Below are 27108 nucleotides of genomic sequence, written 5' to 3'. Positions count from 1 at the left end.
TCTGCCCTCTCCTCTCCAATAGACACCCCAACCTCTAAACCAACGCGCCCCCGCAGGAACCTCAACCGCCTTGACACCTGCACCCTCTCAGACTCTCTCCTACCACTCGCTGACATATCCTCACTCCAGGACACAGATGCCGCTGCTGCCTTCTATAACAACACCATTACCTCAGCCCTTGATTCTGTGGCCCCCTACACATACACCAGAGCCCAACCGATCAATAGACAACCCTGGCACACTGACCTGACTAAAAAACTGAGACGTGCCTCGCGGGTTGCAGAACGCCTCTGGAAGAAAAGCCACTCCCAGGAGGATTTCCTCAGGTACAAAGAAGCAGTGCTCTCATTTAAGAACGCACTCACCGCCGCCAAGCAGGTCTACTTCACCACACATCTCTGCACTCTCTCGCAACCCCAAACAGCTCTTCTCCACCTTCAACTCTCTCCTCCGTCCTCCCGCCCCCCCTCCGACATCACTTATCTCAGCTGACGACTTTGCCGCTTACTTTAAAACTAAAATTGATACCATCAGAGACAGTTTCACCCTACTCCCCCGACAACCCCTCTACCCAACTACTTACTGTTCCTCATCCCTGACCTGTTTCTCCTCCATAACTGACGAAAAACTCTCCTCCCTAATCTCCAAATCCCACCTCAACTCCTGCGTGCTCGACCCGATCCAGTCACACCTCATCCCCAAACTCGCTGAAGTCATTACTCCAGCCCTAACCCATCTCTTCAATCTATCCCTAACCAATGGATCCTTCCTCTCAGCCTTCAAACATGCCACTGTCACTCCTATACTTAAGAAACCGTCCCTCGACCCGTCCTCTCCTGCCAACTATCGTCCCATCTTACTGCTCCCATACGCCTCAAAACTTCTTGAGCAGCATGTCCACTCCGAACTCTCCTCCTATCTCTCATCCAACCTGCTCTTTGACAGACTTCAGTCAGGCTTCAGACCCTGGCACTCCACTGAAACTGCCCTAACAAAAGTCACTAATGACCTGCTAACCGCCAAAGCCAAGCGCCACTACTCTGTCCTCCTCCTCCTTGACCTCTCCTCTGCCTTTGATACAGTTGACCACTCCCTCCTGTTAGAAATTCTCTCATCCCTTGGTATCTCAGACCTGGCCCATTCCTGGATCTCCTCATACCTCACCGACCGCACATTCAGCGTCTCCCACTCGCACACCACCTCCTCACCTCGCCCTCTCTCTGTAGGTGTCCCCCAAGGCTCCGTCCTAGGACCCCTCCTGTTCTCCATCTACACCCTTGGCCTGGGCCAACTCATAGAATCTCATGGCTTTCAGTACCACTGCTATGCCGATGACACCCAAATCTACATCTCTGGACCAGACATTACCTCCCTGCTGGCCAGAGTTCCAGATTGTTTAGCGGCCGTAGCCTCCTTCCTCTCCTCCCGCTTTCTCAAACTCAACATGGAGAAAACAGAGTTTATCATCTTCAGTCCATCCTGTATGGCCCCTCCACCTGACCCATCTATCAAAGTTAATGGAACCACAATTACCCCTGTCCCACAGGCCCGATGCCTTGGGGTAACCCTGGACTCTGACCTATCCTTCAAGCCACATATTCAAGCCCTCAACACCTCCTGCCGCCTCCAGCTCAAGAACATCCACCGAATTCGCCCCTTCCTCACCCAGGAAACTACCAAGATGCTTGTCCAGGCCCTCATAATCTCCCGCCTAGACTACTGCAACACCCTTCTCCATGGACTCCCAGCTAACACCCTCGCCCCCCTCCAGTCCACCTTAAACTGCGCTGCTCGCTTAATCCACCTCACGCCCCGATCTTCATCAGCTGCTCCCCTCTGCCAGTCCCTCCACTGGCTACCTATTGCCCAGCGAATTGAGTTCAAGCTACTAACACTAACATACAAAGCCATCCACAACCTGGCCCCTCCATACATCTCTGAACTAATCTCCCGCTACCTGCCCACACGTAACCTCAGATCCTCCAATGACCTCCTACTCCGCTCTGCTCTCATCCGCTCCTCACACAACCGTCTCCAAGATTTATCTCGTGCATCCCCCATACTCTGGAACTCCTTACCAAGACACATAAGACTGACCCCCACAATCACAGGCTTCAAGAAGGCCCTGAAGACCCATCTATTCAGGAAGGCCTACAACCTCCAATAACACTATCACCGCACCACCATCTGTACAGTCTCCCCCTCTCCTCCTGTCTCTACCCCCCCCTTCCCTCATAGATTGTAAGTCCTCGGGGGCAGGGCCCTCTACCCCACTGTGCCAGTCAGTCATTGTTAGCATTATATCTACCTGTATATTCTGTGTATTGTATGTAACCCCCAAATGTAAAGCACCATGGAATTAATGGTGCTATATAAATAAACAATAATAATAATAATAATAATAGTTCTTTCAAAGATGTTTAGAATTGCAGTCTTACAATTGTCTACAGTACATAGAGGGTCATACTCCTAAGTGTAATCTGTGAGCCCAACCTATACACACACTGCATGAAAAATCATACTTCGAAACAAAGGTGGACTACAATGTTCCTGCTACTTCTCCCTTTTCTAGATTTTTTTGTATATTCATTCTGACAAGCATCACTGAACACATTATCCCACTTCTGACACCAAATATTTTATGGTGCATTCTAAGAATAATGAATACAAAGATTTAGACATTGAAGTGATTTTAATAAAATGAACTATAATAAGCAAAAAAAAAAAAATCAAGCAGGTAAGGGATGATAAACAAGAATATAAGTAATCACTTACTCTCTCTTGTGGAGGAAGTAATATGTCATGTGCACTGCCTGAAGAATACATGTCTAATGTATGGATAAGCTGGTTTAAGAGAAGTGCATTTCTTGTGTGCATGTGTTATAGTCTAGTATGTCTTATCACTAGTATGAAATATAACCTGGACCCTGACAGAGTCAACAAGTCTACTAAAGCAAAGCTAGAATTGACTCTGTCTGTAATGAGATAGTAGGATGCAACAGATGACCCAGGAAGCCTTGGAGTGTCAGGGAATTGGTAAGGTGTGTAATGCATCTTTTATATTTGTAATCCATTCTACCCCTCTCTAACATGTTACTATATCAGACAACCTCTATAAAGATATCAGTAATGATCACTTCATTATAACATAATATATATAGAAAATACCTGCATCTTATAAATATTTCTGTGACATATTAGATGCTTTCAATATGAACATCTGAATACTTAATCTTTCCTGGATATTATCTCACAATTTTAACAGTGTTGGAGCGAGAGCTTCACTGATACAAACAGAAGATTCATGGTCTTCAAATACTTTGATCAATAGAGTTGTGTTGCAGCAAGGAGGGCCTAGGTTTCACTGAATGCAAAGGAAAAACCTGTATGTACCTGCAGAGGTATAGTATTAGCCTGTGTTTTGAATCTTGGAAATAATCATGTGCAAGACGTCTAATGTAAATTTGAGCACTAAACAAGCACAATGCAATGACCTTTTGGCTAGTGATGGTCAATTAAGTAAATCACTCTGTGCTTGGATCTTGTATGCTTTTGTATGATTTGTAACTCCATAAGACACTGTATGCTGCCTCTGTAAGCCATAATTTCCCCTGCAAGCAACTCATCTATGGTAAAAGTTTTTGTAATTCAGCAGGTATTGGTGTATGCAGTGAAACTGAGAGAGATTTACATAAGATAATCCTTTTAATAGTCCCACAGTGGGGAAATTTCAGTATGTTACAGCAGCATAGTAATACAGATACAGGATAATACACAGTAATGGATTACGAAAGCAGACACACATAAGCTGAGAAGAGAAGATATACTAGGAGTTCATAGCAGCTAAGGAACAGAAGAAGAAAGAAGGAAGACTTCATAGTCATAATCATTAGTTTTCTGTGCGGGGTGATCTTCGCTTGGTATGATGTAGATTATACAGCCTGATCGCGGTTGGAAGGAAAGACTTGCGATAGCGCTCCTTCTCACACTTGGGGTGGAGCAGACGGTCACTTACAGTGCTGCTAAGTGCCATCAAGGTCTCATACATGGGGTGGGATTTGATCTCCCGCATGGAGCTTACCACTGACAGTATCCTTCGGTCACCCACCACCTGTACTGGGTCCAGGGGCTCCCCAGGACAGAGCTGGCCCTTCTGATCAGCCTGTCAAGTCTATTTCTGTCACTGGTTGATATACTGCTCCCCCAGCAGGCCACACCGAAAAAGTTGGCTGAAGCAACCACAGAGTTGAAAAAGGCCCTAAGAAGTGTCTCCTGGACTCTGAAGGCCCTCAGCCTAGTGAGCAGGTAGAGTCTGCTATGATCCTTTCTGTGCAGCGCCTCCAGGTGATCAGCCCAGTCTAGTTTATTATTGAGGAGCACACCCAGATACTTATAGGTCCTGACTATCTCAATGCATGTCCCGTTTTCTAAAGTCCACCACCATCTCCTTGGTCTTCCCAGCATTAATCCTGAGCTGGTTCTGCTGGCACCATTCAACAAAGTCTCGGTTTAAGTCTCTATATTCCCTATCGTCGCCATCAGTGATAAGGCCTACTATAGCAGAGACATCGGAGTACTTCTGTAAGTAACAGCTGGATGAGTTGTGCCTAAAGTCAGCAGTGTACAGTGTGAAGAGAAATGGGGCAAGAACTGTACCTTGTGGTGCCCCTGTACTACAGATCACAGTGTCAGACACACAGTCCTGGGCTCTCACATACTGAGGGCGGTTTGTCAGGTAGTCTAGGATCCAGTAGGACATGTGATGGTCCATACCACCAAGGTTCAGCTTCTCCCTCAATAACCCTGGCTGAATGGTGTTGAACGCACTGGAGAAATCAAAGAACATTATTCTCAGTGTTTCCGGGTTTCTCCAGGTGAGAGAGAGCTCTGTGAAGAAGGTGGATGATGGCATCATCTACCCCAATGCCCGGTCGATATGCAAACTGGAGGGGGTCCAGCACACTAGAGGGCTTAGGTGTGTCAGGACCAGTCTCTCTAGACTTCATAAGATATGAAGGTATCGGTTTATTCTTAGGTCACTTTAAGATGTTAGTGTATATTTCTGTGCCAAGTTACTTGGCTGCTCCACAGTATAAACAAAAGGCTGAAAGTCAAAATTTGGATGAAATTGTGAAATTGATTTTTTTCCCATTTAAGCAAACATGCCAAAATGTATTTACTTTAGAGTCTTGCTGTTACCATGACATTACTAAATGTTTGGTGAGCATAAAAGAATGTTTTCTCAAATTCTTAACCAGGACAGTGATATTTATTGTCATCTATATATTACTGGATTGCTTTTTGCAGGTTTCCAAGCACTCCTTTGAAATCTCTTGGCTTCGAAGACGTGCAGCTGAATGTGAAATGAAGTATAAATGCCCACCCCAAAGCTATTTGGATCTTTATATTAGCAATGGAGAAAAAATGCACTAAATAAAATATCATAAAGCAAGATATATTGCTGCAATAATCATATCTCTCAGGTTAAAGCGACCATCCATCTTTGTTATTATGGTATAAACCAGGCTTGAGAAATTATTACAATTTGTTCTATAATGTCTTCATATGAAAAGTAAGACACATTCATTGATCACGTTTCTCCAAGCAGAATAAAGGACTTGGCCATTATTTGCATTATAAGAAATGCAAAGATTCCAGGAATGTATTAGGAATAATGGAGGGAAATGCTTATTATTTTATATCGGATAATGTGAACCAATATAATAATGTATTTTACAGTTCACAAGTGTTGTCTACATTCTTTATCTAGGAAATTGCATCTTTTCATATGATACAAGATTAACATCATATTGTATATTTGATCATGGAGTGATAGCTATTTATTTTAAGAAAGATGACAATGGGACCTTCTACTTGATTTTATTTGTGGATTGTGGCATTTCTTGCACTTGTCATATATATTAATGCCTTCCTCTAAGATTTTTCAACTTTTATGTTACAAAGTTACTTACAACTTCAGCAGGTCTTATCCAACTCCCTTATCATATGAAGCAAAGCTGAAATGACTTTGTAAAATGTCATTGAGAAAAATGCCCCCCTTTCCTCCTCTGCCTCCCTCTTAAAAGGATCACTCACTCTGAATTCACTGCTAAATCTGTCTTGAGAGAAAAATGGATTATCAGATAACCGAGGGATCGTGTTACATGCTGCCCACTGAAGTCTAGGTAGAAAAGAGAGAAAAGAGGAGAAGGCTGATGGAAGAATACAGAGGCAGAGAGACACACATGCAGATGTGGCTGTAGTTTCTAGTGAGTGATTTATCTCACCATAGTGCAAAATTTTCAGCTCACACAGCTCATTACTGCTGTATTATGTCTTCCATGCTGCTGCTGCCTCAGAGGATAAGAAATCTTAGCCCCCTTTGTGCCCTCAGAAAGTTCATAGTGCTCAATTTGTACCTCTGCAATGTAGCTTATCCCTGGCAAGTTAACAAGTAGTCCGTTTGTGCCCTTCACATAGGCAATAGTTACCCGCTAATATAGACAATAGTCCTGTGCTGACACAACTCACTTCTAAGTGTTTATCTTTATCGTGTTTAGCTAGACTGGGCTGATCACCTGGAGGCGCTGCACAGAAAGGGCCACAGCAGACTCTACCTGCTCAGGAGGCTGAGTGCCTTCGGAGTCCAGGGGACACTTCTTAGGGCCTTTTTCAACTCTGTGGTTGCTTCTGCCATCTTTTTCGGTGTGGCCTGCTGGGGGAGCAGTATATCAACCAGGGATAGAAATAGACTTGACAGGCTGATCAGAAGTTGCCAGCTCTGTCCTGGGGAGCCCCCTGGACCCAGTACAGGTGGTGGGTGACAGAAGGATACTGTCTGAGGTGACCTCCATGCGGGAGAACAAATCCCACCCCATGTATGAGACCTTGATGGCACTTAGCAGCACTGTAAGTAACCGTCTGCTTCACCCCAAGTGTGAGAAGGAGCGCTATCGCAAGTCCTTCCTTTCAACCGCGATCAGGCTGTATAATCTACATCAGTCCAAGGAAGATCACTCCGCACAGAAAACTAATGATTATGACTATGAAGTCTTCCTTCTTTCTTCTTCTGTTCCTTAGCTGCTATGGACTCCTAGTATATCTTCTCTTCTCAGCATATGTGTGCCTATGTCTGTAATATATTACTGTGTATTATCCTGTATCTGTATTACTTAGTTGCTGTAACATACTGAAATTTCCACACTGTGGGACTATTAAAGGATTATCTTATCTTATTCTTTCCCCATTGCCCCCCGTTTAATACTCTAAGAACTAGCAGCACCACATGCTGCAGTAAGTCACAGAAGCACTGTGTATGAAGAAGGTGGTTATACAAAACAGTAATGTGCCGGTTGCAAGTGCAACTATGATCCCTATATCCAAAGACTGTAGTTGCTGAAATGCCCCATAATACATTTGTCAGAGAGGGGGGTTTCAGTTTCAGAGCAGTTTTTTAAGCACTACATTGTTATATTGCATATACAGCAGTCCATGGTGAGTCTTAAAAGAATGGATGTAATGGTCTTCTTTTCACTATAGCTGTGATTATCTTTAGCAAACCTTCCACACTCCCCAGGACTGTGCAGTGTTGAGGGGCCTGCAGTGTTAGAGATGGTGGTAGGAATTCCCCCGGTTACATTTTGATGTGAGGTTTTCTGGCTGATGGTGGTTGTGGTGTCCTTGATGGTGTAGAATAGAATGTATTAGGCAGGAGCCAGGAATGGCTTTCAAACAATTGACAATTAACCTTGCTGAAGGCAATAATAAACTGTTCTTCACCTGAATTTCTCAAAAGTTTTGGTTTATAGAAAAAAACAACACTTTTGCTATTCGTAATAGGCAAACAGGTAAAAACGGCCCTCACCATATGAACATTCAAACTGAATCAAAGAAGAAGACGATCATGTGATTATTGAGTAAGGATGGATAAATGTCTGAAGATTTGTTTTGTCCAGTGTCAGGACTAGGCAATCCTCTGGTTCAACCCGAACTTGTACAGATAGAACCGTATGTGAAATTATTATACTCTGGTGGTGGCAGTAGTAGTGGCACCGGAGAAATCTTTAGTTGTGGATTATGAGGGGATGCAAGAATCCCAAATGTTGGGGAAGACAATGACATTGATGATGGCGATTCTGCTGCAGACAGGAAATGATGGCCAGATTAGAATGACAGGAATATAACATCAGAAGAGGAAGGTGCTGGCAGCGGCCATAGTGATATGTAGCTGAGTGATGTATGGCCACAACATTAAGTAGGTTTGCTGGTGGTGGCGGTGGCACTGGCAGACACATTTACAGCACTGGGATAATTTTTGGATTAAAGTCATCACTTCTTCCAATATAACTGCCATTTGTGTATGAAAAGAAAAGAAATGTGGACAAAGACTGACATGAATTTTAACTCATTAATTAAACACTTAAAGGCACAAACAAGTCAATTGCCAAATGAATGTGCAAACACTAACATAACCAGGTTTCCAGCTGCAGGACAAGAAAGTTCCTGCAAAATGACACAATGCATATCTTATAACTTGTATATGTTGCCGCAGTGACAAATCCCCAGTGAAAATATTGAGCATTCTTGAACTTCCTCAGTTTGACTTCTATTAGCTAAATCACAGGGTAAAACTTTGAACACATATTTCTGTGTTATCAGGTAAAAAAGTAAGATAGACAAAGATAGAAAAATTCTTGAGTAACAGGAATGGCCAAGAATATTTGTTATCATTTACCGGGGAAAATAGAATTTCTGCAGCAACCTGGAAGTGAACGCGAATGGTGAACAAACATAAAAGCAATAAAACAGCAGGAATCTACGTGGACATTTATCAGGATTTGGTCTAGGTATAATCGCTGGAGAGTAGGGTTGAGCGATCGGGATCGGAAAAGATTGGATTCCGATCCTAATCTTTTTAGACGGGAGGTTATTTCCCACAATGCTTTGCTACTGGCCAAGCATTGTGGGAAAAGCGAACAATGTTAGCTAGGTCCCATAGGAATTAATGGATGCAGCCGACACACAGACTGTGCCAGCGTCCGGCTGCTTAACCCCCTGCCCGCCGGCTGCATCCATTCATTCTAATGGGAGACTAGCTAACATCTCTAGTAGCGAGTGTGGGCGGGTACTGGGAGGGGAGACGTGAGTGACAAGCATCTAAATCTACAGAAGTGTAATAGCCAATTGATACTGACTAATGTCTCAAACAGACATGAACATCTAAGACATCGTATCATCGATGAATAAGCTCATACCTCAAAAATATTGTCTTCAATGATAAATGTAGTCTAACAATTGGCAATAACTGTAAGCTAAGCAAAGAATGTACACTTCTGAAAAGATGATGGGGTCCACGTTCACCTATGGCACAGGAACACATAATGATGTGGTGCAATGCTCCAAATCTTATTTATATATACAATTCAAACCCCTAAGTTTATACAGATCAGTTTTGTGATTTTTTTTTCCTATAAGCCAAAATCGGGAGTGGAATTTGAAAACGTTTTTAGTATTAAGATAAAACCACACTGCAAATGTGCAACAAATCCCGACTTGCTGTTGATTTCACCACTGCTTTATGGCAGTAGATAAAATCCATATTGAAAACACATCCACTACCAAATCCAAGGTGCATCCGAACAGGGAGTGCTGCTGCTGAAACCAGTGGATTTATTTGAATTTTGTTGTAAAATCAGAACAGGTTTTTTTTTTGTGCAATGGATTTCAGATAGTAACTGCTTGGGGTATGATATTGATTTAAAGAGGTTATCCAGTTTTTTAAAAAAATATGGACCAAATAAAAGGATGTATCAATACAAAACACTTCCTAATATATATCATGTTTAAAGTCAATCAGAGTTATTTTCAGGTCATTGAACACAGCTGTGAAGTTTCTTTTGCAGCCAGCAAACAAAACGTCACAGGAGCACGTGGCCTCCTTTTCCATGCAAGCCACATGGGAGTAATTTATTGGCTGTTTAGATGTGTGGAGGAGATCAATACTGCACGGATTTAAGTAGTGAGACAGAAGACAAACCGTGTAGCAGGGAGGGAATTTGCCCAGGGGAGAGTAGAGAAGGGAGGGGTACATGGAATGAGAACAGGCAGATGACTCATGGGAAATGTAGTTTGTCCACAGATTCCAAAGGCTACACAAGGGATCAGTGAGTATTTAGCACTTCTGTGGATGTATTTGCCGATAATTTTTTGGAAGCCGGAAATCCCATTTTACCTTTTGCACCAAACGTGCAATATTTGCTAAATTATAAAACTACGGCACAACTGACTTTAGAAATTCCTCTCATGATAAAGCCACACAACTGCAGCAAACTTTATTATATGTAATACTAGCTGGTACCCGCGACTTCGTCTGTGGTGATTGTAGAAGTGGGTATATACAGGCGCGGGTAAGGTTTTCGCACTGTGTATAAGGGATGGGATATGAAATGTAACTTTGTATCTTGTTGTTGCTATAATTCTGAGAATACGTGAGACTTTTGTGTTGAATGTAATTTGTATTTCAGCTGCTATACGGTGTTGGTATAAACTGTACATAGTGACTTTGGGACAGAGGTATTTCAGGTTAATATACTTCGATATACGACATTGTATGATTTGTTATTTTCCGCCAGTACATGTAAGTTTTGGGCACAGGATACTCTTGAGTAAGCAACATAAAGTCTGGCCCTGTGCATGACAGTTTAGTAACTCCATGTGCCTCTTATTAATAGCAATTAACCCCATCATGTCCCTCACATTAACCCCAGTGTAAGAGTTACTGATAGAGATGAGCGAGTACTGTTGGGATCAGCCAATCAGAACAGCACGCTCGCATAGAAATGAATGGACGTAGCCGGCATGCGGGGGGTTAAGCGCGCTGGCTACGTCCAAGCGGAAGTACCAGGTGCATCCATTCATTTCTATGGAGCGTGCTGTTCGGATCGGCTGATCCCCACAGTACTTGCTCATCTCTAGTTACTGATATGTGAGAGACTTGGAGGTAATAATTAAGTATCTTCATTACTGAGGTCTTTTATTAGTACCTCCATATGTCTCACATATTAGTAACCTTTATATGGGGCACACAGGGGTTAATATGAGGGACATGATGGGGGTTATTCCTATTAATGTGAGGTACATGGAGTTACTAACACTAAACTAATAACCCCATGCCTGACATTAATGAGAATAGGAAGTACAGGAAGGAGCTGTGTGCTTCTTACTTTCAGTTTGCTAGCAGCTTGGGCAGGAGCTATCACTATAGCAAGCAGAGACTTGAGCAACTAAGCTCCAACCCCTGGGTTCCTGCACATCTCTCAAAGGGGAGTGTCCTTATGCCTCAGCTCTAGCAGAGACTTTATTTAACTCTTGCAGGTCCTGTGCTGCTGGTGTGCCAGTGAAATATGGCAGGAGTGCCACTCTTGGCATGTGTGCCAGGGGTTGCTGACCTCTGCTGTAGGGGGTAATATGAATTTTGTGGCTTGCTATGGTCCAAAGTGTGTGAGATTGCAGAGATAGTGATGTGAGTTTGGGTTTTGTGGGGGTCCTGGGAAAAACATATGTGCGCTATTGTGACGAAAAGTAGCCTATTGCGCAATCGAGTGTAGGGACTATGTTTGTGGAAAATTTCAGCCAAATCGGTGGAGCGGTTTTTGCGTGATTGACCGCCAAAGATCCGAACATCCAAAGGGTCCTGGGAAAAACGTATGTGCGCTATTGTGACGAAAAGTAGCCTATTGCGCAATCGAGTGTAGGGACTATGTTTGTGGAAAATTTCAGCCAAATCGGTGGAGCGGTTTTTGCGTGATTGACCGCCAAAGATCCGAACATCCAAAGGGTCCTGGGAAAAACGTATGTGCGCTATTGTGACGAAAAGTAGCCTATTGCGCAATCGAGTGTAGGGACTATGTTTGTGGAAAATTTCAGCCAAATCGGGGTCCAAAGTGTGTGAGATTGCAGAGATAGTGATGTGAGTTTGGGGTTTGTGGGGGTCCTGGGAAAAACGTATGTGCGCTATTTTGACAAAAAGTAGCCTATTGCGCAATGGGGTGTATTAACTATGTTTGTGGAAAATTTCAGCCAAATCGGTCAAGTGGGTTTTGCGTGATTGACTAACAAACATACGAACACACAAACCCACAAACATCCAAACTCATAAACTTTCACATTTATAATATTAATAGGATATTAGACCAGGTTTCTCACTAGAACAAATGAATTTAGTACATGTAGAAGAAAACAAGATCCAGATTACTGAGCACTGAATTACAAGACAAAATGCAATGTGTTGTATTGTAGCACTGGTCAGACTCCTTATACAGTAAATTATTTTTCCCCTATGATCACAGCAATGACTTCTTTTTTAATCCTACCCATTATTCCATATGCCAGGACAGATTACTGGGCGTTAAGCATATTTCATCATATTTTGTTAATACGTCCAGATATTTACATGATGCCAGCCCTGGCAGTGAGCTAGTAATACACCATTTACATTCTGTGCGCACATTCTATATAATGCAGGGACAACTATACGGTTTACTATTCTACACATTCTATTATGTTCCCCATCTTTCTTTTTCTGCAATACCTCTGGAAATACATCTCTTAGTGAACACAGAAATCACATAAATTAGGAAGAATGCTTTTCTGAATGTTACGCTTCAGGCTATTTTGCAGATTGTTTACTCTATGAGAGCAAAAAATATCCAATTTGTTAACTCTTTGAATAACCCACAAGTTGTGTTTGTGGAGGTATTACTCAAACATAAGCAGAGTCGGAATGTCAGGCCTGGATATTCTTACAGTGAATTACATTTGTTGACTTGAGGGAGGTAATAACAGCAAATAATTATACATAGATTTTTTGCTGCAATTTTTATCTGTTCTTTTTCTTTTCTTTTTTTTTATATGGTGTTTTTGCCATAGACCATGCTGAAGGTATTTTGTTTCCACTGTATTTTATGGCCTTTTTCCACCAACAAAATGAACACTGATACAAAAGTTAAAAAATTATATTTATAGTGTTCATATAACATCTCTGCCTGTTCAGGTCACTGCGCCACCCTCTGCTCGCGTGCTGCGGCGCAGGAGGCGGGTGCAGTTTGGTTCATGGCTTAAAGTTTTTGGTCACACTGTGTGAACACGGCTCTACTGCTGTGATTGTATTTACACCACACCCGTCTTCTGCCCTTGTTTGTCTCTGCTCCTCTAATGGTTAATCTGGCCTTGCCCTGTGATTGACAGCTGCCTTCCTGTCAACTCCATGGGCGGGTTCTTCCTCCCTATTTAACTTTGGCTCTCATTCACACCTATGCTTGCTATTGACTTGTGCATACTCGCTCCGTACTGTCACTATTTTGCTTGCTTTCTTATCCTTGACCTTTGGCTTTCCTCACTGACTATTCTTTGGACTCCGATTTGGCACTGCATCGCTCGACTGTTACTGACCCTTGGCTTGCTGACCTCTCTTTGTTGTTGTGCGTCTTGTCTGCGTTTTGTGTCTCACCTATACAGGAAGGGACTGTTCTCGTGGTTGCTGCCTATTACGTAGGATAGGGCCTGGCAATAGGAAGGGAAAGTTGGGGGCTTCAGCTTAGGGCTCACTGTCTCTTGTGTCCCGTCCCAGGGTTCAAACAGTTACTGGGGAATTGCGGTTCTAGCAATTCCATAACAGTTAGTTAATTAATTAATTAATTAATTAATTTTTTTAAAATTTCATACACCCCTCCCCCCCTCCAAAAAACCAAAACAGTTCTGTATTTCATAGGGGACAATATTAACTGCAGTCTGCATCAAAATGATCAAAATAATTAAAATCACAAAGTCCAAGGCACACAATACGACAAATCAGTGAGTCTCAAAGTCTCTAGTGTTATCCAGTTCTTTTTTTTTTTTAATTGATGCTAACCTATCCTCAGGATCACTATCCCTGGACACCTGATGATAAGCTATTTGAAGGGGTCACAATGCTAATGCAAGTGCCGTGACCCTTTTACTGTTTACATCACACTGTGTTAGTTTCATAACATTCGTTCAATGTATTTACAGCTTCATCCCATAGAAGTGAATGGGACGAGGTTATAATTACATTGAATGGCCACTATAAAGCAAATGGTGTGTGTAATGTAAACAGGAAGAGGTCCTTATACACAGCCGATCACAGGGTCCTGAGTGTTGTACTACCCTGCTGTCTTTCTTATTGATGATGTATCCTGAGTAGGGACACTTATTCCCTATCCATAACATTTTGGCACAGACCTGGCCAACCAATAGGTGGTGTGAATTTTTTAGACAACCTGAATTGCCGTACTGTGATTTAATCTAGTGCATTTTTAGGCTGCCGAAGTTCATGCTGCCCATTACTACATGTGGACCAAATTATCTAAATATCTATCAATCACAACTAGGATAATTCCGGCATTTTCATTGACCTCACTGAGCCAATATTGGCAATATTGAAAACAGATAACGTTAGCTGAAAAACATATCTATAACTTCCAGAGTCTATTTCTGAATCTGTTCAATGATATGAGACAAACCCAATAAGACAGTGCTTTCATATATCATTTATTTTTTAATCTTGTCCATCTCTTCAATAATTGTACATTTCATCAATAACAGATCGCTCAATATGGCGAGAGGTGTTTATATCCCTCCAGCCTGCCACGTGGCATTGATTAGCAAATCCCTGTAAATTCTTCCTTGTAGCATGTTATATAGCCTGGTTATCTGAATGTCTTTTTCATTTATTGTTATGTAAAGTACTACTGCAATATTTGTATTATGTCTTATTAACTAAGTCCCAGGGGGTTCATGAACCTAGAGTACTGCTGATTTGCCAATCCTTGTATTTTTCATTACAGAAAAAGAACAGCAAAAAGAAAGTTTTGCTTTTTTACTGCCTTTGGACCTTTCAGGCTTCTGTAGGTGCTGGATGTCCATTATAAACTATCAAGAAATGTAGAATCGTCTCTGCAAAACAGCAAGGACTCCTCACTAGAGATGAGCGAGTACTCTTCGGATCAGCCGATCCAAACAGCACGCTCGCATAGAAATGAATGGACGTAGCCGGCACGTGGGGGGGGGGGAGCGGCCGGCCGGCGTCAAAGCGGAAGTACCAGGTGCATCCATTCATTTCTATGGTGCGTGCTGTTCGGATCGGCTGATCCGAACAGTACTCGCTCATCTTTACTCCTCACCATAATGGCCCTTTCACACGGAGGATACTCTGGCTGCGTTTAAAGCAGGTCCCATTGCTTTCTATGGGAGCCGGCATACGTGCGCTCCCCATAGAAATGAATGGGCTGCTTTTTCCCATTCATTTCTATGGGGAGCGCGCGTATGCCGGCTCCCATAGAAAGCAATGGGACTTGCTTTAAACGCTGCTGATTCAGAACGTTTACACGTTTCGAATCAGCCAGAGTATCCTCCGTGTGAAGGAGCCCTAACAATGAAGGTGCTGCCTACAATGCAACTCACTCTATGAAAGTTCATGGGCAATATTGGAAAGATTATGTTGATTTGCCTCAAAAAATGCTAATGATGTATTTGCACATTATTCTAAAATATTTTTAAGAGTATTTTATTGTTTCTGTAGTGTTGTAGTGAGGATGCAGGTCTTCTGGAATAAGTCCACTATGAGATGGTTACTTTTGTAGATCAGAACACTTTATTCCATGCTCCATCATGGCTCCCTGTCTAGCAACTCCTCCCCCTAAGCTCCGCTCCTCCTCCATTACTAGCTCACTGTTGCTAGGCAGACAAAGCAGAATAAGTAAGCAGAACAAAACATACAGAACATACGTATAACAACATCACAGTTTCCTATTTTAATGCATATATTTATTCAAATGAATTGGTGACCTCTGAACTGTGATAATGCTGTGATGTAAGGGAATTGCTAGAAGAAAAATTCCCCAGTAGCTGCTGGTGAAACCAGGGGCACGACAAGACAGTGAGTCCTAAGCTGAATCCTCCACTGCCCTGCCTACTTGCTTCACTGCCCTAAGTGACAAAAGACAACTGAGCGACAGACCCTTCTTAGCTATAAGTGATAACACAGAACACAAACAAAACAAAAAAAATAACAACAAAAAGGAGGTCAGCTAGCCAAGGTCTCGATACCAGTCAAGCAGTGCAGTACAGAATCAAAATCTGAGAGAATACTCACAAGAAAATACAGAGGTCAGAAATAACAAACAGAGAAAGCCAGCAGGCACAAAAGGCAATAGCAAGTGCCAAGGTGAACATGAGCAAGCAATAAATAGAAAGGAAGAACCTGCCCCAGAGTTGATAGGAAGATAGGCTGTCAATCACACAGATAAGGCTAAGATTAACTATTATAGGAGCAGAAGGAAACCAAGGTGAAGGAGATGGGTGTAGTGGAAAATCAATTACAGAGGTGAGGGAAAAGGAGAGTGTTCAGACAGTACAAGAAGAACCTAGAGCAAGGAATCATAGCCAGACACACATCATGTGCTGGACCAAGCAACTGGAGGATGGCACCGGAGCCCAAACAGGCAAAGATATTACATATGGATTGTTGTTGTTGAGCCACTCCAACCTTTCCAACATTTTCCTGTGAACAAAAGCAATAGTTTGTGTATGTGCGATGGACCTGATTAAGGGATTGGTTTGCTCTTGAAACACATCACCTGTATACAAACTTTTGATTATAGAATGAATATTCTGAGATCTAGTCTCCTTTTTGGTGCCCAGTAGTCTTCTAATGTCTTTGGATTTCTATCCACATTACATTGGCTTCACTGAGCTGGCCCAGTACCCACTTGGAAGGAGAACAAGTAGAAGCCCTTGGACTAGTAATTTATGCTGACAATTGTGTTGTTCCTGCTGGTTGCACAACAACACAAGATAGACCTCTCATAGGGGAAGGGATATTAGGCTTTTTGCATCCCCCTTTGCATACACAGAATATAGTACGGTGTTGCCTCCCTTTTTTTATTTCTCTCCTGGACTACACAATATTAGTTTTTAATATTATGGCTGATTAGTGTATAAATATGTATATCTGCTGTATGAAAAAACAATGCATTATTGAAATCTACCAGCAATGATCTAACCCATTAGTCATTTTTGTTGGGCTCACACATGGGGAATGAGAATAGGAAGAGAAAAATACAAAATACAATTCAACATCAGACAGGAACAAAATCAAAGAGAGGTGAACAAAACACCACTGAAGAGAAAGCATCAAACCTGCAGCAATAAGTCGACAAGCTGGAAAAACGCCACATATTTGTGCGAGGCATCATGGAGATAGCTCATTATGTTTTTGGAAATTCCCCAATCTTGTACTATTTGTGCATATGGCAGAGATGAGTGAATACAACCAGTATTACAAGCGTATTTTTTCACCTTGTTGATGGGAATCCCACTGAGTTTTTAGACAACAGTAGAGAAAACCCATTCTTCCAATTCGAGCAACTTCGTTTTGTTGTTGGTTTGTATAACATTAAAGAGGAATCTAAAATACTAGACGAGTTTCAAACACAGGGTTTGACATGACCACATGTGGATCCATGCTGTCAATGTCTATTTTAGATCAGCCCACTGTTTAATCAAAGACGTCTGTTGCCAAGGTGGACCACTTAAAAGAAGTCGGACTGAATGGAATCACCAAAAAGCTGCTGATGTTCTAACAATGTATGTATAAAACATTGTAAATCTAAATATACCGCTATCTACTTCTACTGCTATGTGGCTTGCAGATAGCATTCATATACAGTAATACGCATAGAGGATATTTAGGTACTCAGATTAAATTCAATGACATAGAAGCCTTCATGTAGATGACTGAGTGTGCAGTGTGCCTTTACGGCTTACGTAACAATTTTTTTTTAGAGCAGGTCCTATTGGGCTCCAGTGGAATGGTAAGACCTGGATGACAATCAGGAAGAACACGTGATACCAAAGCCTAAATGGTTTTTTTGTTTTTAGGGTTAAGGTATTCATGAAGCCTAAATACGTCAACCATTGATACACAATATCTTATAACATGTACCAGCTACAGGCAGTGATTGGTTTAACCCATGATGGTGTGTCAGGATGTCATTGCTTAAGCAAGAAGAAGACATTGGCAGGAGCCTAGACAGCAATGGCGTGGTAGATGATTGATGAGGTAAGTATGGTATACTATTTTATTAGAGATGAGCGAGTAGTGTTCGATCGAGTAGGTGTTCGATTGAATACTACGGTATTCGAGATACTCGTACTCGATCGAACACTACTAGCTGTTCGAAGTTTAAGGTTCAATGCAGAACCAGCGTTGATTGGCAGAATGCTATACATTCTGCCAATCAACGCTGGTTCTTCTCTTACCTTTAGAAGTCTTCTCCGTGCAGCGTCCCCGCGGCGTCTTCCGGCTGGAATTCACTCTGCCTAGGCATCCGGCCTAGGCAGAGCCGACTGCGCATGCGCGGGCATGCCCTCGCATGCGCAGTTCGCTCTGCTCAGGCACCGGGCCGGGCAGAGCTGACCGTGCATGCGCAGTCGGCTCTGCCTAGGCCCCGATGCCTAGGCAGAGTGAATTCCAGCCGGAAGATGCTGTGGGGGCGCTGCACCGGGAGGAGACTTCAAGGGGAATCCAGCCCGACCGTCACTCGTGGACTTGGTAAGTATAAATTGAATTTTGCGTACCCCTGAAACGAGCATTTCCCCCCATAAACTATAATGGGGTTCGAAATCCATTCGAACAGCTGAACAGTGTGTGGCTGTTCCAATCGGATTTCGAACCTCGGACATTTTAGTGTTCTCTCTTCTCTATATTTTATGCTTATGGTATTGTGACTCATCTATCATGCAAAATAAATCCTTCAGCTTCATTTTGCAGTGCTGCCATATAGGTACATAGACCCCCTGCTGTCCCTTTTCAACCCTCCAATTTTTTTACTGAGGTATACAGAGATTTATGTGCAGAATGTTTGCCCCCTTGAACTTTTAGAAGTTTTGCTTCTAAGGGAGATATCGTCATATTGTACATTCAGAATCTGTTTGGCCATGCTGTTCTCTACTAGGTTGCAGCAAGCCTACATGCACGGTGACCATATACAATAGCCCTACTTCTATAAAACCCAGCTGTCTTGGTCACATTTAACTTGCTTTTTCTTGGTAACGGCGACATATTGCAGAGATAAAACCACATCTGCTGGCTAAGTACGTCATTGTAGTTTATTTAATAGTCATACTACATAGCTATGACCTATTTTGACAACTTTACACCCTTTTATATTGGCAAAAAAAAAAGTTTACACCTACACTTCTGTTCCTTGCTCAATACCAAGAACATAAATGCTGCCCCAGCTGACAACTCCACACTTACTAGACTTTTGGGACCATAGCGCTTACAATCTTAAATGACTCTGCCACCTTCAGTGAAGCACTTGTGTCTAGACAAGCCAAATCTGTATGACTTATTAATGAACTCAGTGGACTATACGTGATGCCAAGTCCGTAGCCAACAATGCTTTGTGCACAGGGCAGGAAGACATTGCATGGTAGGATGTGTAATCTTCATTTTAATTAGCTCATCCTTAAATACGTTAAGGTAGAATAAATATTTATCTTTCATTAGCTGTACATGGTTAATTTGGTTAAGGATTTCAAGCATTTCTGCCCTTGTCAGTGGTATACCTTGCAGATCATAATACAATATGAGCTATTTTCCCCTATTCTGTGCCTCCTTCCTGTAAGGTGCATGTACATATTTTCTATATGCATTTTGTACTTTGATTATTTTTTGTCTCCTGTTAAATTCCTTAGCAAAATAATGTTTTCAGGCCATTCTCTGGCCGCTTTTCCCACTGCATTTGACTTCCAATCTCGATTCATACAGAACCTCCTGTTTACATCTGACATTGTTCTGTAGGGGGATTTAGTCAGCTAAGAAACAATCCAGACTTTTCCTTTATAATGTGACTGACAGGTTTTCCTGTCTATGTTATATACAGTATACATCAATGTGATTACATTTCTCACATTGCATTTTTTTTATAGACGCTAGCTGGTTCCCATCTGTTAGTTCATTGCATTGTTTGACCTTGTGTAAATGACTGCAATGGAAAAAGCTGCTGTTTACACCGTGCTCGTGTTTCTATATTCTTCTGTTATATTAGATTAGTAATTTGATATTGTGCTTTGATTTTAACACTTTACAATGATTGTGTTTAATATTGTGTTTCATTTCAACATATAGAGATACGTATTTGCATACACTCTGGGTCACATTTACAGTTTGTGATGCCCGTGGCACTGATCCTGAATGTGCCCACTGTTTGTGAATTAACATTTTTGATCATTGCATATATGGCCATGAAATACAAATTTTGAGCTTATTTGCAAAGAGCAAAACAAAAGCTGTATAAAACTACCCTAAGTGATTACAAATATACACCTGTTATATACATGTGCTGTATACACATTAATAATAATAAATTTTATTTATATAGCGCCAACATATTCCGCACTGTACAATTAGTAGGGTTCAGATACAGACAGAAAGATGCATTACAAAGAAAGTCATTTCACACAATGGGCCTGAGGGCCCTGCTCGCAAGAGCTTACAATCTATGAGGTAGAGGGGGTGATACAAGAGGTAACAGGGGCGGCATTGCTTATACAGTAGTCTGACAATTTTGTAATAGAGGTGACTGTCATTACACAAACATAAAACTTTATGAGCCGTCACCAGTCATGACCTTTAACATGTGGATGGAGCTTGGACCTATAAAGTTAGCCTGAAATGGCATCATATCATGTGGGGTAATGTGAGAGCTGTAACAGAGGAGGGTTAAATTTTGGGGATTCTAATGACGGTACAGAAGGGTTTACATTAGGAATTGAGATAGGCCTGTTTGAAAAGATGTTTCTTTAGTTTGCGTTTGAAACTGTAGAAATTGGGAGTTAATCTGATTGTCCGGGGTAGAGCATTCCAGAGAAGTGGTGCAACTCGGGAGAAGTCTTGTATACGAGCATGGGAAGTTCTGATAATAGAGGATGTAAGTGTTAGGTCATTGAGTGAATGGAGAACACGGGTTGGGCGGTAGACAGAGATGAGGGAGGAAATGTAGGGAGATGCAGCATTGTGGAGAGCCTTGTGGCTACTTGCCTACTACATGCATTTATGCAAATATATATATATATATATATATATATATATATATATATATATTTATATATTTAGTACATATACATATCTAGTGTAACAGGCTGAGGCCCTAACTGAGTATTCTATCAAATTATATAAAGCCATGCATGACCCATCAAAATTTAGGGAAGCCGGAATTCCCGCTATTTGAGTGTTTGCAGAGAAATGGTCAAGAAACAGACTCAATTTCCACATGAACAATTTCACCAGTGCTTTCGTGAAGTAGCCATTGTTCAGCCATTACTTAGGTATTGCAAGGATCCATGACACATTTCAACTCTATTAAATGCTATGAGTGTTCAGCATCCTCTCTCAGCATGAGAGCAGCGTTCCTAACCAACACGCCGTGATCACCGAGTCCTCACAGGAGTTTATGCTGAGATCGTTTAGGTCCCACTTCTTAGATACACATTAGGTTCTCTACACTTGTCTTTGGATACAGTTAAGCCCAATTACTGGACTCCATGGCACAGATGGGTAGTCACAAAGATCGCCCAACAGAAGGCCCAAAGATATTGGAAAGTCTCTTTTAAGAGACTTTTCCCCTTCAGGTATGACTACAATCAGGGGTGAACCTAGCTTTTATGCCGCCTGAGGCGGACCATAGAAAGCCGCTCCCCCCCCCCCCGGGAGGAGGGGGCGGGTGGAGGGGTGGGGTGGATCGGAGGGGGCGGGGCAAAGGGGGCGGAGCGTGCGGGGCAGCGTTAGCAGGCAGAGAGCAGGCAGGTAGAGGACCTGCTCTCTGCCCGAGCATCAGGGGAGGCCGGTGGAGCAGCGCTGCGTCCATAGGGCCTCCCCAGCCCACCGCTCACTTCCTGTGCTGCCGAGATGGTGACGCTAAGCCAGTCCAGGACAGCTTGTCCTGAACTGGCTTAGGTCAGCAAAAATGCCGCCCCAGCCGGTAACTGGCCCTATTTACTTACCGATCGGTAAGTGATGCCATGGGCCCCACAGACATCATTATTTTACTCAGGGGTCTTTTCAGACCCCCGAGTATAATGATCGGAGGTCCAGGGGAGGTAAGGTAACATAAAAAACCGTGTTACTTACCTCTCCGGGCAGGTTCGGGCCTACTTCTGTGACTCTCCCTGACGTCACATGACCAGGGCCTGTGTCCCGGGTCATGTGACATCCCGGACCTCATTGAAGATGGCCAACACCACCAAGGACTGCAGCAGACTCGGGGATAGGTAAGTAACATTGTTTTTTATGTTGGTATCCCCTCTCGGTCTCCGATTATTATACTCTGGGGTTGGAAAAGACCCCAGTGGGGCTTAATAGTGTGTGTAGGGGCCACTATGGGATGTAATACTGTCAAAAGGTTGCCACGGGGCCCTGCAGTTCCTAGTCACTCCACTGTTCACATCTGTGTCAGGAGACTCCATTGCAGATTCCACCGCAAATTGTCGGAGAGAAAAGTCCTGCAAAGAGGACTTTTCTCTCCACCGCTTTTCTACTATGGGGTCCGCAGGTGGCCATGGGAAACCGCTGTTTTAACGAGCATATAGGGATCACAATGTACATTTTTTTTCCTATCATATTTTGTAGAATGGGAGGAAATCCACACAAACACAGGGAGAACATACAAACTCCTTACAGATGTTGATCCTGGCAGGATTCGAACCCCACGGTGGAGATAAATGATAGAGAGCACGGCGACAAGTGTGAACCTAGCATACGTCATGATTCTTTTCTCTTTTTTTTCCAAATTTCATTCCATTTTCTGTCTCCAGTGTATCTGTGTTTTGCACTGTTCTAACATCTCTTTGAGGATTTGTAATAGGAAAACTGAATGTCCGAATATGCAAATTCTAGTACTAAAGATTATTGATGTGTTTTATGAATAAGCAATATGACCACTAAGGTTTACCATTATAAAGCTGAGCCCAAGCAGCCTGCGTTTGTCAGTATTTGCACAGCTTTACTCCACGTATAGGCTTCCCATGAGATTCTGGGCTTTATGCTCTATGGATGTTTGCCTCCTGTCACTCACATCCTGAATATTTAAGGGTTTGCTGTACTTATAAAGCAAAAGATATTTCTAACAATTATGTTCTGCTCTAAAATAAATTCTATTTTACATGTAATTTTCTAGGTTAAATCTGTCCCTAGGCATTATGTCTTCTAATGTCCCCTATACTGTCTGCTAGCCTTTGAGCAATAAATGAAGGTGAAGCTGAATTGAATCTTATTGTATATATCTTATCTCTATTGTATATCCTTTTATTTCATCCAAATGTCATGTGATTAGGATAAGTAGGGTATCTGTGCACTTTCTCCCTAAATGGCTTTGACAGGCAGATACTGTATAAGTATAGATTATCTATTGTAATATCCTATAGGATATACTTTACTACTAGAGATGAGCGAACAGTAAAATATTCAATATTCGTTATTTGTTTCGAATAGCCGCTCAATATTCGACTATTCGTACGAATATCAAACCCCATTATAGTCTATGGGGAAAATGCTTTGTTTCAGGGGAACCCACAATCCGTCTCAGGAGGGTCACCAAGTCCACTATGACACCTCAGCAAATGATGCAAACACCTCTGGAATGCAACTGGGACAGCAGGGGAAGCATGTCTGGGGGCATCTAACAAGCCCAAGTCACAGTTTTACCCCAACATCACAGCCTAACAACTACACACTTTCCACACTCAAAAAAAGCTCTATGAAAGTGGGAAAATACCTGGAAACCCTCTTTCCACCCCAATTGGATGGAGAGAAACCCAAATTTTAAGCTAAAGAAACATTAACAAGTACCCCTTTAAATCACGTTATCCATGACAACCACAGATGGAATAGGCAATGAGAAATCCAACAGTACCCACCCTTAACTGTCATTGTGGATGTGTGTGTGTGTGATGTGGTAAGCCCTTCCAAAATTCACTTTTCTGGCCCTTAACGTGAGCCCTTCCAAATTAAGTTAGAGGCCCATAAGCTGAGCTACCAGCAGAGATTGAGGCCCTTTAGGTGACTTCAGCCTCTTACCAGCACAGTTTTAGGCCCTTTAACTTAGTTCAACCTTACACCAGCAGTGTTTTTGGCCCTTGGAGTGAGTTGAGCCTCTAACCAGCAGAGTTTGGGGGAATCCGGGTGGATTGAGACTCTAACCAGCAGAGTTTGTTTGGGGGGTCACCACCTGCAAAGCTGGGTTGAGCGTATAGAACTGGACTGAATTGCTCTGTATCCCTGTTAGGTGTTTGGGGGGACACCGCCTGCAAAGCTGGGTTGAGCGTATAGAACTGGACTGAATTGCTCTGTATCCCTGTTAGGTGTTTGGGGAGACACCGCCTGCAAAGCTGGGTTGAGTGTATCTGGCTGGACTGATTTGCTCTGTATCCCTGTTAGGTGTTTGGGGAGACACCGCCTGCAAAGCTGGGTTGAGCGTATAGAAGTGGACTGAATTGCTCTGTATCCCTGTTAGGTGTTTGGGGGGACAGTGGAAAGCTGGGTTGAGCGTATAGAACTGGACTGAATTGCTCTGTATCCCTGTTAGATGTTTGGGGGGACACCCCATGGAAAGCTGGGTTGAGCATATAGAACTGGACTGAATTGCTTTGTATCCCTGTTAGGTGTTTGGGGGGGACACCACCTGCAAAGCTGGGTTGAGCGTATAGAACTGGACTGAATTGCTCTTTATTCCTGATATGGGGAGACACCCCGTGGAAAGCTCGACTCCTCTCCCTGCAGTATATAGCTCTGAAAAGAGCTATTGTTTTTCTTCAGTTTTTCCCTGCCTACTAGAAGCTAATCCTCTCTAGCCTTCAGCAGATCTCTCTCTCTCCCTACCTCTCACCGCAAATGTCACAAAGATGGCACTGGCTATTCTTATAAATGGGAGGTCACATGTTTTCGGCAGCTAATGGGTTTTTTCAATTTTTTTCGATGCCTCCGTTGTTGTAGTTCCTGTACCACCTCCCCTGCACAGTTATTGGTGAAAAAAACACGCCATGGAAGGATGGAGGGGATACGAATTTTTACTGCGTATGCTGCGTGGTATTCGATTGGAAACGAATACCTCGAACGGCCTGATATTCGATCGAATACCTATTTGATCAAACAGTGTTCGCTCATCTCTATTTACTACTTCTTTGTTAGCTAGCAGTATATGGATTTGTGCAGGACAATTCTCCTCCCAACATTGCCTTTTTACCACTGGTGCACCATTGTCAGCTATGGATAGCATACCACTAAATAAACAGATGTAATACTGTATTATTAGAGGAGTCGAACACTAAAGCCTCATTCACATGTCTGTTTTATACAGGCGTGATATTGGCGTTAATCACGGACACAATCCTGCTCATTTCCGGTCATATGCTGCCAGTGGCTATTTTTTCTTTTTTCTTTATAATCTTCTATGGCTATGGACAATATGCTATAACATTAATGTGCTGTGTGTGATATTCAGGAACCCATGGACTAAAATGGTGCTCTGTGCTCTGCAAAACAGACTATATAGAGTATCCTTTTGTTCCATAGAAAAAAAAGAATGGATGTCTGCATGATCCTATTAAAATGAATGCATGAGCATGCAAGCTGTGAATAACATATCATAGACATCACATGTCCATATAAAATGGATGTTTGAATGAGGCCTAGGGCTAAAAACAAACTGGATACCTATGCTGCTGGATTTTTGTAGTGGACATCTAGCTATGATCGAGAGGTTTTTCACCCTGAAACGCGTCAGATAGTATGTGCATCCAAGCTGTATAGTACTTTTTCTTTATGAAGCATTAAAAGTTAATTTTTAGTATTTATTCTTTTGTTGGTTGCTGGAATTTTTTATTTATTTTTTTTCTGGAGTTTTTCTTGTATTGTATTTGTCTGTGGCAAAAATTAGCTGAAATAATCTGATTCCTGGTGGTTGGCTCAGCTTTTAACCTTTGCAAATACTGTGCCAGAATTAGGGATGAGTGATCTGATTCAGACTGAACTGGATTTGACCCAAGTTTTTCAAAACTCAAAACTTTTGAGGTTCATTATCCATAAAACACTCTCTTCAGACCCCAGAATATAATAAATGGATGCCTAAGCAAGATGAGTAAACATAATAGATAGTTATACTTACCTTGACTCTCTTCTCGTGGACACTAGTGTGCATTATAATGGTTCCTGGGATTCTTTTTTTCAGTCTTTGAGTGACATCATGCACCCTGCGGTCACTGCTGAGGCCTGTAATTGAGTCTCAGTGGTCATATGGGGTGTAACAACATCATGATGCAGGGGCAAAGCAAGGATGACCAGTAAGGGTGAAACAAGGTAGGTAGAGGTCCAGGGGAGGCAAGCAAAAATAACAAACCATTATACTCACCTCTCCAGGACATCCTGTAGTCCTCTACTACTCTCTTCATGCCTCTTATAGCCTTTGTCTCATATCACATGCCCTGCAGTCTGCAAATGGGCCTCAGCAGTAACGTGGGTGATAGTGGGCCATATTGCCATGACGTCAGAGTGTCCCGGGTGACTGTTGAGGCCAATCGTACATTTGACAGCTATATTGACCCTGATATATTGATGATTTCTTTTTCTTTTATGTACCGCATATACTTGAGTATAAGCTGAATTTTTCAGCACAATTTTTGTGCTGAAAAAGCCCCCCTCTGCTTATACTCGAGTCTATGACCAGCCGCAATAGTAATGTATAGAATCTCCCATAAAATAGTGAAAAAAAGAAGCTTTAAAAAAAATTAATAAAAAAATAAAGTAAATAAAAGTTCTAAATCACTCCTTTCCCTAGAATACATGTAAAAGTTGAAAATGACTGTGAAATACATACACATAGGTATCCCTGTGTCTGAAAGTGCTCAGTCTACTGAATATAGGGTATCTGCAGTGCTCCTGTTCCAGGAAGGGGTTAATAGGAGCACTGCAAATACCCTATATTCAACCAGGCTGAATTCCAAGTGGGGGTAAAAAACCCAGTCCTCAAGCTC

The sequence above is a fragment of the Leptodactylus fuscus genome, chromosome 8 (genome assembly GCF_031893055.1).
Source record: "Leptodactylus fuscus isolate aLepFus1 chromosome 8, aLepFus1.hap2, whole genome shotgun sequence".
Classification (NCBI taxonomy): Eukaryota; Metazoa; Chordata; class Amphibia; order Anura; family Leptodactylidae; genus Leptodactylus; species Leptodactylus fuscus.
The sequence above is the reverse complement of the archived record's forward strand: the minus strand, read 5'-3'. Positions refer to the sequence as shown.